The sequence below is a fragment of the Saimiri boliviensis genome, chromosome 15 (assembly GCF_048565385.1).
Source record: "Saimiri boliviensis isolate mSaiBol1 chromosome 15, mSaiBol1.pri, whole genome shotgun sequence".
NCBI lineage: Eukaryota > Metazoa > Chordata > Mammalia > Primates > Cebidae > Saimiri > Saimiri boliviensis.
In genome coordinates, this window is record NC_133463.1 from 71,541,242 (window position 1) to 71,554,902 (window position 13,661).

The 13,661-nt window shown below is 48.5% G+C and overlaps 1 protein-coding gene and 1 non-coding gene across 2 annotated transcripts in view; one reads left to right on the forward strand and one right to left on the reverse strand.

Annotated features, from left to right (window-relative positions):
* The first annotated feature begins 8,537 nt into the window (after nt 1-8,537).
* The window catches only part of ZHX2 (zinc fingers and homeoboxes 2), a 185,107-nt gene continuing 179,983 nt past the window's right edge, over nt 8,538-13,661 (forward strand). The window contains exon 1 of the mRNA XM_039464618.2: nt 8,538-9,151. The gene's annotated coding sequence lies outside the window, so the exon portion shown is untranslated. The remainder of the gene's footprint in view (nt 9,152-13,661) is intronic.
* LOC120362368 (U6 spliceosomal RNA) lies at nt 11,615-11,721 on the reverse strand. The gene has a single exon (XR_005578286.1). It is a non-coding gene; the product is annotated as a U6 spliceosomal RNA (small nuclear RNA).

The following is a 13,661-nucleotide window of genomic DNA, read 5'->3' on the forward strand; positions in this document are numbered from 1 at the left end:
TGACCTTATAGGAAAAGATGCCAGGGACCGGCACAGTGGCTCATGCCTGTAATTCCAGCACCTTGGGAGGCCAAGGTGGATGGATCATGAGGTCAGGAGTTCGAGACCAGCCTGGCCAACATAGTGAAACCTGGTCTCTATTAAAATACAAAAAAATTAGCCCGGCATGGTGGTGGTGGGCGCCTGTAATCCCAGCCACTCGGGAGGCTGAGGCAGGAGAATCACCTGAACCTGGGAGGCGGAGGTTGCAGTGAGCTGAGATCACGCCACTGCACTCTAGCCTGGGTGACAGTGCAAGACTCCACCTCAAAAGAAAAAAAAAAATAGATCAGGGAGCTAGAGAGCTAGCTTGCTTGCTTTCTCTGTTTCTGTCTGGCTTTCCTTCCCTTCCACCCCCGCCATATACACAAAGAAGTCATGAGAGCACATAGCAAGATGGCAGCTGCCTAAAAGTGTTGTTTAAGTTACCCAGCTGGGCATTTTTTTATGGCAGCCCGAGATGACTGATATAATCTATGAGCCATGTGGGCTGCAAACACACAACCCAGAATGAGGCTGGCATACCCCCACAGGTACAAGCAGTGCTGCTGCAAGTATGCCAACCCATGCTAAGATACAGAACAAAGGAGACTCAGGGTCTCAGGGGAGTGTCCCCGGGAGGAAGGATGCAGCTGAGGCAGACATCTCCAGAGTCAGAGAGAAGCAGAAATATCCTCTGGAGAAAACCCCTACTCCTGGAAACCAGGAGTGGGGAAAGGCATTCCCCTTAAATGTCATCTGTGGCTGTTGAATGATGCATGCTTTCATTCATTTATTCATTCAGCAAACATTTACTCAGCATCTACCCTTTATCAATTGTTTATTTCTGTGGGAAAAAAAAAAACCTGCCAAAATCTTAGCAGCGTAAAACAACACAAATTCACTATCTCATAATTTCTGTAGGTCAGAAATCTAGTCATGTCATCACTGGATTCTCTGCTCAGGGTCTCACTAGGCTGAAATCAAGGTGTCAGCCAGAGCTGTGCTTCTCATCTAGGTCTCAGGGTATTCTTTCAAGCATATTGGTTATTGGCAGAATTCATTTCCTTGTGCTTATAGGACTGGGGTCCCAGGTGTCTTGTTAACTGTCAGCCAGGGTCTGCTCTCAGCTTCCAGAAGTGCCTCTCAGGTCCATCTTAGCAACAGAAAACCTCCCTCATGTAAAATCCCTCTCATCCTTTGAATGTCTGACTTTCCCTTCCGCCACCAGCCATAGAAACCTGTCTGCTTTGAAAGGACTCATGTGATTAGATCAGGCCTATCCAGGTAAGCTTCATAATCTCCATAGTTCAAGGGCAAATGATGTGGCACTTTAACAACATTGGCAAAATCTTTTCACAGTAATACCTACCTCCATGGTTGATTGAATAACTAGAGACTGGGAATCTTGGGGGCCATCTTTGAATTCTGCCTACTATATATCCCACGTGAGGCAAGAAGCAAAAACATGAAGATGACTTTGGCAAAATACTCATCCACAAAGGACTTATAGTAAAATGGATACAGCAAATACAAAGAAGTAACTAGATTATTGAGTGATGATTGCTAATTCAAGGTTATGTGCAAGGTTCTGTAGGACTTCAGAGGATTAACTCTCTTTGGGAGAGTATGGGAAGGCTTCCTAAAGAGACATTTGATCTGTGTCTCAAGGACCGAGGAAGAGGGAAGGCATTCCAGGTAGAAGGTGCATCATTTTCAAAGATGGAAAAGCCCATGGAAAATCCGGGGAGTGACAAGGAACCCAGTGATGCTAAATTGTAGAAGGCAAGATTAGAAGAGGCAGAAGACTGGGCTGGAAATGCTGCTTTTGACAAGTTTATGCAAGATCGCACCTGCCACCTTCAAGAAGCAGAAGTAGAAAGCAATAAAAGATTGTAAGCAAGGAGGTGACCAAGCAAGATCTATGATTTTTTGTTTTGTTTTGTTCTGTTCTGTTTTTGAGACGAAGTTTCACTCTTGTTGCCCAGGCTGGAGTACAATGGTGCAATCTAGGTTCACTGCAATTTCTGCCTACCAGGTTCAAGCAACTCTCCTGCCTCAGCTTTCCGAGTAGCTGCGATTGCAGGCATGTGCCACCACGCCGGGTTAATTTTGTATTTTAGGTAGAGATGGGGTTTCTCCACGTTAGTCAGGCTGGTCTCAAGCTCCTGACCTCAGGTGAACCACCTGCCTCAGCCTCCCAAAGTGCTGGGATTACAGGTGTGAGCCATTGTACCCAGCAAGCTCTGTGTTTTGGTGACAGCATGGATAGTAGAGGTAGAAATTGGAGCCAGGGAAATGAATTAGTTGGTGTTTACAGAATTTCAAGTTCCTCGAACTGTCTTAATCAGTTTAGGCTGCTATAGAACAAATAACCAGACACTGGGTGGCTTAAACAAGAGAAATCTATTTCTTACAGTTCTGGAGGCTTGCAAGTCTGAGATCAGGGTGCCAGCATGATCAGGTTCGGGTGACAGCCCTCTTCCTGGCTATCTTCTTGCTGTGGGAAGAAGGGAGAGAGGAAGTGAACTCTCTGGTGTCCCCCCTTTATAAGGGCACCAATCCTATTAAAATGGTAAAAGTTCCCTTGCCCCCTCTCAGGGCATGCAATGAGGGTGTGCTCACCGTTTCAGTGTCCCAAGCTCAAACCTCTAGGGGAGCATACAGACAGGCAGGCTGTCGGGCTCCAACCCCATGGCAGTGTCTAGGGGTGAATGTTTACAGCTCCTGAAGCCCCAGTGGGCATATGTTACAGGGTGCTCTTTTAGTTTAGCCATCTATAGGCAACTTGTGTTAACCAGCTCAGTGAAATCCCCTTTCTTATCACAAAGACAGAGGGATTTCTATATTCTGGTGTTTCTTGCCTTGCTGTACTGAAAGAATTGCATCACACATGGGCTTGGAGAATGAGTGCAAGGTTTTATTGAGTGGAAGTAGCTCTCAGCAGATGGGGGAGCCAGAAGAGAAGTGGTTTTCCCCTGGAGTCGAGCTGCTCTGTGGCCCAACCCTTCTCATCTGGCTGCCGGTGTCTATCTGCTAGAGTCTTGGGTTTTTATAGGCCCAGGATGAGGGTGTAGCGGGTCAGGGTGGTCTTGGAAAATGCAATGTTTAGATGCAAAAGCAGGAGTGCCTGTCCTCACCTAGGTCCGTAGGGGTGGAACCCTAGCCTTTCTCTACCCAGCACTCAGGTATCACCATCACGAAGGCCCCACCTTCATGATCTAATCACCTCCCAAAGATCCCTCTCATTCCCTAATACAATCATATTGAGGATTAGTATTTCAACATGTGAACTGGGAGGTAAGGGAGCACAAATACTCAGCCCTTCAACCCGTGGCACTGATTCTTATGCTCTCGGAAGGAGCAACATTATAATAGATTCATACATGAAGAACTGTGTCAGGCAGCCAGGTGTCAGCAGTGTGAAACATGTACCACTGATACCATGTGTGGCCATGAGATGGTTTTAAATGATGTGTGTCTGCAGCACAAAATAGCTCTGACTCTTAGAGAAAGTTACAACTTTTCAATTCTCTTCCTATCCTTATAATTAGCTCAAGAAAAAATTCTGTTTGGTGCTACCTGGTCTCTAATAACTTTCTAACACCTGTCCCCTGCGCCTCTACCTTCTGCAAATAAGAGGATCTAGCTAGCTCAATAGTGCTGTTTGTTTCCACACTTATTTTTGCTGTTACCTTTCATTGATTGATTTCAAAATTCAATACTGGATTTTCTTGTTTCTATTGTGACAAAAGCCTTCTTTAGTATTATTATTAAATGAGTGCATTTAACTTTTTAAAATGTGAATCAATGTAAATAAAATTTTTTTTTAATTTTCTATTTTTTTGAGACAGAGTCTCGCTTTGTTGCCCAGGTTAGAGTGTAGTGGTGCAGTCTCAGCTCACTACAACCTCTGCCTCCCAGGTTCAAACGATTATCCTACCTCAGCCTCCAGAGTAGCTGGGATTACAGGCACTCACCACCACGCCTGGCTAAGTTTTTTTTTCTTACTATTATTTAGTAGAGATGGGGTTTTACCATGTTGGCCAGGCTGGTCTCAAACTCCTGACCTCAGGTGATCCGCCCTCCTCAGCCTCCCAAATTGCTGGGATTAGAGGTGTGAGCCACACACCTAGCCAAATCAAATCTTAAATTAAGAATACTATAGGCAGTACCTTTGCTAGGAACAAAATTGGTGAAGGAGGTTTGCACATGAGTTAATTTGCAAGCCACAAGTATAGTGGGAAGCAGACAGGATTTGCAATCAATTAAATGTGGGCTCGAGACCTGCTTCTAACTTGTCGGCTGTATGGCCCATGGACAATTCACAAACTTCCATAAACTTCCATTTCCTCCTACAAACTAGGGAGACAATATACTATCCAGAAGTTTGTTTTAAAGATTAAATGACACAAAGTATAAGAAGCACCTCCCGGGCAGCCAGGTACATAGTAGGCACTTGCAGTCCCCATCACAGTGTATTTCCCTAAAGAATGGAAACCTCTATTCTTGGCAACACCAAACAGGAACTTAACTCCAGCACCTACTGGGTATCTATGCTTGATAAATGAGTTCTTATCTGCTTAGGATCTGGAATCTATGGCAGGGGATCCTTCACGAGCAGCAACTAAAATCAAGAAAAGCTTTGATTTGGGCTGGGCACGGTGACTCACACCTGTAATTCCAGCACTTTTGGAGGCTGAGGCTGGCAGATCACGAGGTCAGGAGTTCGAGACCATCCTGGCCAACATGGTGAAACCTCGTCTCTACGCACATGGTGGTGCATGCCTGTAGTCCCAGACACTCAGGAGGCTGAGGCAGGAGAATCACTTGAACCCGAAAGGTGGAAGTTGCAGTGAGCCAAGATCGCACCATTGCACTCCACCCTGGCAACAGAGCAAGACTCCATCACAAAAAAAGAAAAGAAAAGCTTTGATTTGGAGAGTGGGCCAGATCAAGAATCATGGACCAAGAGGCCTCTCTACCCGCTTGTGCTGGCCTCCATTATTTCACAATGTTATCTATATCCTGCAGAGCTCAGGGGAAGTAGACCTGGAATATTCAGATATATGTACAAATAAAGACATGGATAATGACTCCCCTTTAGTTATCTGTCACTGTATAATAAACCACCCCAAAATTTAGTAGTATTAAACAACTACAGTCTTATGATCATCTCATGATTCTGTGGGTTGACTGGGTGGAGCTGGATGGTTTTGCTCTACATTATGTCAGGTGAGGCTAGAGTCAACTGGGAAATCAATTAGGCTGGGGCATCCAAGATTGCTAACGTCTGTGTATTAACCAGAATCTCAGCTGGAGCTATTGTCCCTATCATCTTCATTTTTGCTCCATGTGGCCTGTCCATGAAACTTGGGCTTCTCACAGCATAGCAGCAGGACCCTAAGAGGAAGGAAACCGAAACTGCTAGTCTCTTAAAGCTTGGATTTAGATATCTCAGAATATCACTTTCATTGCATCCAAAGCAATCACAGGACCAGTCCAGATTCTAAGAGAGGGGAAGTAAACTCCACCTCTTAGTGGTGACATATTTTTCAAAAAGGGAAGTAAAGGATTGAGAAAAGCCATCTTAGAAGACTACCCCACCTCCTAAAGCTTTCACTTTTTGCAAAAGGTTTTTACTCTTGAAATATATATATATTTCAACCAAGCAAATATGTACCTAGGAATTTATCCTAAGGAAGTAATCATAGATGCTTCAAAAGATTTGACACAAGGTTGTTCATTGGGATAAAATGGAAAACTATCCAATGCCCAACAACAGGGGACCAATTAAATCCAATGGTGATTGAGGACAGTGTTTTAAAAGTCCATTCTCTGGGAAGCAGGTCAAATTAAGCTTAAATCCCAACTCCATTACTTAGCCTCTCTGCGATGTTGAGCAAGGTACAGTACTTAAGCTCTTTACGTCTCAGTTTCTATATCTGTAAAATAAAGATAAAATATAGATTTTTGTGATGATTCAATGAGATGGTACATATAAATGGCTCAGCACATAGTGAATGATCAATAATTGTGAACTGCTATTATTTATGATAGTCATTAGTGCTATCATATTAGTGAAAATCTTTCCCATTCTCTCCATTTCCAGGCAAAAATATTTCTATGGATCTTTACAGTTAACTTTGTGATTAGTTCTGACCAATGAGCTGTAAGTGAAAGTGGCATATGTTACTTTCTGGCTGAACATTTGCTTGTCCAACATTATTAATTCTGAAGCTCCTGAATAAGGGTCTGTCTACTCCATGTATACTTAAAGCAAACGGGGATCATAGCACATAATGCAAAAGCCACCCTTGTCTTATTCCTCTTGTTTTCTCCTTATATGGTGCAAGTTCAGTCCATGTTAAACTGATTTAAAGACACTGCAACACATCAGAAGCCCCTCATCCTTGCTAGCATCCATGAGATCCAAATGCTTTGAAGATATGAGAACATAGCAGACCGTTTAGAGGGTTACCTGGCTTCCCTCCAGCCTGGCCCATTCCACCCTATATACAACCTGTCACCCAGCCAGAAGCAGGTGGCAATGAGGTGGTGGCAAGGGAAACTTGGCTTATGGAAAGCCCTCCTAAGTGATTGATCATCCAAAGGAGGTGCAGCCTCAAAATAGGAATCCTTTCGTTAAGGTTTGGGTAATTTCCATGGAAACAGACAGAACTAGACTTATATTAAAAGGGGAGCGGGCAGGGAGTGGAATGGCCTGGAAGGGGCATAAGGCAAGCGATGTAAAAATGTTGAAGTTGGTGTGGCGCGGCGGGACAGGACAAGGTGGGGGAAACGGGGGTCCCATATTTTTTTTTCTTTTTACTATTTTAGTTCATCCGGGGTGAGGCGGAGGTGGGGAGGAGATCAGGCAATTCTGATGTTGATAGCAAGTAAATTAGGTTCTTAGAGAGCATGTATCAAATGAGGATGAGAAAGAAGTGACCCAAACGATTACAGTCATCGAGAAGTTAACAGAATCCTGTAAGAGCCCCGCCAGGTCGCCCTTCAGGTCTGTGTTTCATCATGCAAGAGACTCCTTCCCAGGATAGAATCTTCTTTTATGGGCAATTAAAATGCAAACAGACAGACCCTACATCAGCAGTAACATAACAAACAGGTGCAGGCTAGTAAAAAAGTGTTGCATATGAGCTGTTTTAATTTCTGTTATAAAGGATTTCTGGGGAGCCAGCGGGTATGTCAGAAATTAGAGCCCTGGGCCAGAACTTACAAAAACCTTTTAGCTACTTCCTTCTCCCCAGCCTCGGAAATGAAAAAGCCAAAAGGTCACCCAGCGCGTCCGCCACCCAGTCAGTGCCAAGCCCAGCAGTCCTCACCCCAGTCCCGGTCCTCAGCGCTGTCCTCTCCGCTGCACACGGCCACCTGTTGATGCCCTCGCGCCCAGAGCCGAGTTGCAAACCGCCGCTAGAGTTCGTTCTAATTCCCCAGAGCAGAGCTGGCCGGGAAGCCCCGACGCGCCGCGCCTGCTAATCTGCAGGGCGGGCGGGGACTCCGCAAAGCCTCCCAGCCCCAGGCTCCCTTTGTTTACGCGCTGCGCTCGGAGCTTCGAAAGTAGCCCCTAGACCGCATCCCCTCGCCCCCGCCCGGAAGCTGCCCAAGCGTCCACAGGCCAGCGCAGGGGAAACAAGGTCCATCTGCGCAGGAACGCGCGGCGCAGACAGGTTGTCTCGGGAGGTTCCGAGGTGTGCTCGGATCCCGAATTTCTTAGAGCTCTTTAGCTGAGCACTATGGCCGGAGCTAGGCGCCCGAATGCAAGTTCACGGTTCCAAGGCCGCGGGTGAAGGGCCCTGCGATCCCCGACCGACTTTGCTCTCAGGCGCCGAGGGGAGCCGGGGGGGGGGGGGTACTGGGGGTCCGCAGTGAGAGCTCCGCTCCCGCTGGGAACATCGGAGTCCCAATTCCGAAAGCGACCCGCCTGGCTTCCCAGGCACTTCCCTGCGAACCCCGCAGGGGTGTGCATTGCTTCGAATCTGAGAATTCCTGCGAACGCGGGCTCTACCAGAGTTTAAGTCGGCCCCTGGGGCGTCTGTTTGTTTATTAGCTCTTAAGGGAAAAAGTTTGAGGATCTTTAACCAGCCTCAGACCCGGCGCGGGCGGAAATCCCGGAATCTCCCCAGGCAAAAGTGATCTAACTTCAAGTCGTTGTATAAGTGGGGGCTCCTTCTTCCCTTCCCTACGCCCAGCCTTCTCAAGATCATTCCGGGAGTAAAATGTGTCTCGCTCAACAGAGTTTTTAAATCGTTATGATTATTTTCCGGAGCCTGCAGGCGGGCCAAGACGCACGCAGCGCCCGGGGAGCGTGGCGGCCCCACCCGCGCGCAGCCCCACGCACAGGGTCCCGGGCCCCGGGTGCCGCCAGAGCCGGGCCTGCAAACGCGCCCTTCGGTCCCACGGTCCGCCACTCCACGTGGTCAGGATCAACAGTTTGTTGAGCTCATCAGTGACACCTTGAACTTTTCATAAAGAAAATGGGTATTGCACCAGGAGGGTTTGGCCGCGGCCGCCGCGCGGGGTCGTGCTTAATATTCAATGATCTCGCTCGCGCCTCCCCCTCCTCTTCTCGCAGAAATTCCGAGTCCGTTACTGGGCTCAGACTTTTAAGTTAATTTACTGCCCCCCTACCTTGGCCAGTAACCAGCGCCTTTAGGGCTAGCCTCCCCCCCTCCCCCAAGCTCCCGCCTGAAAAAATGACATTTCGCCAGCGTCTCCGGAGGGGGCTGAATTTCACTTTGTAACTTTCTGCGGAACCCGAGCCCGGGTGGCAGCTCGGGTGGTGGTATCGTATGCAAATACGCATGCTGACGTTACAGATCATGTGGGTTTTGGCGTAGATTCCCCACTGATCGAGGCATTTTTTTCCCCTTTTTTTTCCTTTTTTTTTTTTTCTTTTAAAAATTTTGGCCATCGTTCTCCGTACGGGGGCTTTTTCTGTCTGTCTGGCTGGCTGGCAGGCTGGCTTTCCCCCTCTTTCCCACGGAGCCCGAGCCGGGCGCCCGGTGGGGAGTGGGGAGTGGGTGGGGGGAGCCAGCAGAGTTCCATTTTGGAACGCCCGTGCCGCGTCTCCGCGTTCCCAGCCCGGCTCCCCGCGTTCCCAGCCCCGGCGCAGGTAAGAAACTTCGCCTCGGCGCGGAGCCCCCCCAGCCGGCGCCGCCAGCCCCGAGCCCCGCACGCCGGGCGCCGGCCACTCCAGCCCAACTTTCCCACCGCCGCCGTCGCCGCCGCGGCTCCCGAAAATGTGTTGTTAATGGGACTTGGCCGGGTTTGTGATTGGAAGGGGGGTACGGAAGGGGGGGGGGTGTGCAGGCTCTTTTTGCGGGTGGGAGGAAATGAGCGGATACAGAGAGGGAAGGAGATTTTTTTTTAAAGAGTTTTGATTACAAGTTTGGATAAATGGGAGCCAGAGCGAGGAGGAGGAGGAGGAGGAGGAAAAACATGTCTACGTTTCCCTATGTCGACATAAGCCACAAAAAAATATGGCGTCCGCTTTCGACAGGGCGTTACGTAGACCCGACTGTTTTTATTTATTTATTTCGTGCCGTCTCCCTCCCTTCTTGGCCAAACTGCGGCGCTTTGTGCAAACGGGGCAGGTCCCGCGGGGACTCCACCGGGACGTGGCCCCGTCTCCGCGCGTTTTGGCAGGCGGGGGGCTGCGTGTGTCTGCTCCCCTCCCTCCCCCTCTCCCCTCGCTCCCCTCTCCCGGTGACGATTCGCCGTAATGTGGTGGCAGGAAGCATGACGCCGTGGGCCGAGGCCGCCTCTGCTCTCGTCGCTCCCGGCGGCTGCAGGCAGCGGGCGCGCAGCGCGGGCGGCCGCCGAGCTACCTGGCGGGGGCAGGGCCGGAGCGCGGCGCAGTCCTCACCCCTGCTCAGGTGCAGGGGGAGCCTGCCCGGGGTCCGGGGCCGAGGGGAGCTGCGGGACCCCCCGCCCGGCTGTCCGCTGCCGGCCGGCCCGAGCTTCTGCCAGCCAGAGCCCACGTTCGCCGCCCACCCCCCGCCCCCAAACGGCAGCTGGCGCTTTTCGTCTGCCCCACAAGAGGTTAATCTTTGTTGGTGTTGCAGCTTCTTTGTGGCTTCCCCAGGACTTGGTATCCGCGGCTTTGCAAACTTGCCCTTTTCCCAGCCGCTTTGCAGGAGGCTGCGGAGACGCAGATGAGCGGAAAGTTGGAAAGCAGCAGGCATCACAGGACGGTCTCTTTGGCCTCGTAGCTGTGCTGAGACTGGGAGGCGGAGGAGGAGGGTTTGTCAGGCTGGGGAGAAAACTTGATGGGGAAGCCAAATTGTGATTTGTTCAGGTTTCCACCTGATTGATAGGCTTCAAAGCCAGTGGGGGCTCTACCTTCAACTGTTTCGTGGCGGCCTTTTGTTTGTGTGGGGCGTGGAGAAGGATGAATCCGGACTTTCCCTCGACCCCTCCCCTTTTAAAGACTGGTTGCTCAGCTTGGCCCCCTGGGACGCTGCCTATTAGGCCCTAGAGTTCTTCCCCAACCTGCTCTCTGATCACTTTCTCTCTTTTAAGTTAGCACATCCTCAAGTCTCAGGCAGGCCCTGAAGAGCTGAATGGAGGGGTTAGGGGGAGAAGATTCCTTCCCCAGCACTTCTTGGATTGCCCAGACCTCCCACAATTACCCTCTATAACCACACACACACACACACACACAAACACACTCTCTCTCTCTCTCTCTCTCTCTCTCTCTCTCTCTCTCTCTCTCTCTCACTGTCTCCTTTATATAGGGCGGAAATTAATGCCTATAGAAGCGAAGGGAATGAGGCTCTGAGAGCTCTTCAAGATTTGAGTAGAAAGGTGATTTTCTGTTTATGAGGGCAGCGAGTTTAAGCAGTTCACTCCCAGGGCAGTAATGTCAAAAAGGGTTTGGATGACGACCAAGTGGAATAAATATCTTGTAAAATGGCATGTTTAATAGTAAAAATAGATTAATGGAGCCGTCAAGTGGTTGAATGGGACTAGCATAAAGGTTTAAGTTTAAAGGGAAAGTTACGTAAAGCTGTAGACACAGCTTCTTTTAAGGCCAGAAGGGGAAAAAATCTGTAAGTAAGGCTGAAATGTGTCACTGACAATAATTGGACCGGTGATGTGTGGAAATATCATCGCCTTTTGAATGCTCTGCTCCGGGCGACTGTTGTCTTGTGCACTTACACCTTTCTTTCTAGCCAGGTTTGCCATCAGCTAAAGGATGCACCTGCAGATCGTGCTTAAGGGGAAAAATGCAAGAAAACAGAGTTTTAGGGCACATCAGCTATATCAACTAGTGTCCATTTAAAGGGGAAAAAATGCCACCCATTTGTAGGCACTGAAGAAAGGATATTCCTGGTGATGTAAGTGCGGTGTATCTTGACATGCTGAAAGGTGACCCCACCCCATGTTTCTCATCCACATCAGGACCATGTGATTTGGCAGGATGCTGTACACTTATCAAAAAGAATCATGGCAATGTTTGATAACAGTTGCTAACACTGTTACAGTGTGTGAAGCACGATGCTGTATATTTTACATGCTTTATCATTGAATTCTCACCACAACCCTGTGAGCTAAGTACTATTATTTAAAAAAAAAAAATATGGAACGCTTCACGAATTTGCGTGTCATCCTTGCGCAGGGGCCATGCTAATCTTCTCTGTATCGTTCCAATTTTAGTATATGTGCTGCCAAAGCGAGCACGCTAAGTACTATTATTATCTTCCGTTTATGGTTGAGGAAATGGAGACTCCCAGAGGTGAATAAACTTGCCTGAGCAACACAGCAAAAAGCAAATCCAGGCCTAACTTCATAGCCTTAACCAGTCCATTGTAGTAGCATCCAGATAACGTGAAGTCACAGAATAAAAAAGTAAAGACTCAGGTACAGGCAGAAAAGAGGAAACGGTAGCCACCATCCTGATGTCTGAACACCAGAATTTACCTCGATTTTATTCCTTTATTCATTTATTTAGCAATTGTGTGTTGATTTCTTTATTCATTCAGCGACTGTAGTGTTCATTATACTAATAAGGACCCATACTCATTAAGCACTTTTGTATGCCAGGCACCATCCCAAGTGCTTATGACTAGACTATTTTGTCTTCATAACAACTCTGATGTAAGTACTCTCATTCTCTCCTTTTTCTAGATGAGGAGGCACAAGCCCAGAGAAGTTAGCTAACTTGCCCAAGACCAAACAGCTAATAAGCAAAGTGGCACCCCCGGAACACACACGCTCTGCTGTTGCAATGCAGAGTGCATAACCAGATGTTATGGAAATGCTGGGGAGACAGAGCCCCCTGGCAGAAACGCAAAGCACTGCTTACTGCAGGCACTATGGAGACGCTGGTGGGATAGAGACCTCCTGCCCTCTGGGAATCTGGGCCCACTGCAGGGAGGCACTCATTAAGCCAAATCAAGCAGGCTTAGTTAAATGCTCTAATTGAGAAAAGTAACCACTGTGGAAGCAAAAGGAAAGGCATGAATCTTCTACCCTGAGGGGATCACAGAGGATCTCCTAGAGGTGGGAGCAGCTGAACTGCCCCATGAATGAAGAGGAACAATGTTTTCAGGTGTAGCGGGTATCATTGCATTCAGCTGCTAGCAGCAGAGTCTTGACTACCAGTGACTTAACCAGACACGGACTTTTTTTGTGTCAGACAACAACGGAGGGGTAGGGGAGCAGTGAAGGGGGACGATGCCTCAGCTGTACCATTGGAAACCGAGACTACTTCTTTCTATTCTGCCATGCTTAGAGTGGAGGTCTTCGGTCTTAGATTTATCATCTCTGGTAGGAAAGTGGCTGCTACATCTCCAGGTCTCACATTTGCATTCCAAGAAAGAGAAAAAAAGAATGAATGCGGCTCAAAGACGTTTTACCCAGTATAGTGTCACTGCTGTATCTGGGAAGGGGCACCTCTCTCAGAGACTTCTGTTCTCAGCTCATCAACCAGAGCTGTACCACATGGTGACTCCTCCAGGGAAGAGCAATCAAGTATTTTTAGTTGGGCCCATTGCTGTCATGAACAAATTGGAGTTCAACCTGTAAGACAGAAGGGGTGAAAGGAGGAATGGGTGTTGAGTTGGCAGGCAGGGCATGTGCTGCCCAAGATGAGAAGAGAAAGAAGGGCCCTGGGAGCAGTGGGCAGGTGCCCTAGGGAGGTGGAGAGGGGGACGCAGGGAAGGCTGTGCAAAGAGATGATGCCAGGCTTGGGAGTGGACCTGGAGGAGGTTGGATTTTAATCTCTAGGTACTAGGGAGCCATGGCAGGTTTCTGAAGAGGGATTATCACGTGTTTTGAGAAGGGAAGACTAAGACTGACAGCAGAGTACCTTGTGCAGACAAAAGAGCTTGGTTCTTTGAAATAAAATGAGTTCTGGAAAGTTTCAGGCCAGGGGACCAGTTTTGCCTTAGGGCAAGAAGAGGACAATGTGCAATAAAGAAGTGAGGGATGATTTTCTTTTAAGTCCTGTCAATAAGAATCCAAACTTAACCTGATGCGAGTCAGCTGTTACAGGGAGGCAATCAGCTGTCCTTTCTGGATAATTCAGTTAATGGGACTGGAAACACTGGAAGGGGTACCATTTACTCTCCAAACACACTGGCTTTTTTCCTGACCTTCAGGGCTCCTGGGCCCCAGCC